Source organism: Cetorhinus maximus, chromosome 3 (assembly GCF_964194155.1).
Source record: "Cetorhinus maximus chromosome 3, sCetMax3.hap1.1, whole genome shotgun sequence".
NCBI lineage: Eukaryota > Metazoa > Chordata > Chondrichthyes > Lamniformes > Cetorhinidae > Cetorhinus > Cetorhinus maximus.
The window spans coordinates 124926215-124927184 of NC_135881.1; positions in this window are offsets into that span (position 1 = coordinate 124926215).

Consider the following 970-nt stretch of genomic DNA (forward strand, 5'->3'; position numbering starts at 1 on the left):
TTCTTTGTGTGAAAAACTGATTTCTGACATTATCCCTGAATGGTCTAGCTCTAATTTGAAGGCTATGCCCCTTTATTCTGGACTCTCCACCAAAGGAAATTGTTTCTCTCTAATCCTTTAATCATTTTAAACATTCAGATTAGATTATGCCTTAATCTTGTACTTTCAACGGAATATAAACAATCTCTCTTCAACCTGTTCTCATAATTTAACACTTTCAATCCTGGTATCATTCTAGCAAACCTGCACTGTAACCTCTCCAGTGCCCAGAACTGTCCTCCAGACAGTGTCTAACCAGGGCTCTGTACAGCTATAATATAATCCTCATCCCTTTGCATTAAAGTGCTCGTGAGATAAAGACTAATATTCCACTATTCTTTTAAATTATTTTTGTACTTATTCACTAGCTTTTAGTGATTTCTGTACTTGAACCCCTAAACGTCTCTGTTCATTCACAGTTTACAACTTTCCACTTAGAAAATACTCTAACATTACCTGGCATTCTATCTTGCCATCCAGCCTCACGGAAGACTCTCTATGCAGCTGCCCTCCCTGTTCCTTTGGGGATTGGACATTTAGAGTTTGAGGCTGCCTGCGATTTTTGTGACCTGCTGAGTCCATGTTTCAATTTTAGATGCGGTGTGGGAAAATGTAGCTCCCCCACCACCCCCTACCCTCTCCCCCACCACCCCCCACCCCCTCCCCCACCACCCCCCACCCCCTCCCCCACCCCCACCCCCCACCCCCACCCCCCCACCCCCACCCCCCACCCCCCACCCCCCACCCCCCCACCCCCTCCCCCTCCCCCACCCCCACCCCCACCCCCACCCCCTCTCCCACCCTTCCAGTATCTGAAGGAGCTGCTGCTCAACATTTGGCTGCATTTCAACCCCACGTTGTTGATCTTTGGTCATCCAGCATGAAGTGGGACAGGCAACTCATGGGATCTCTTTGTAAGACTGTCCCAGGT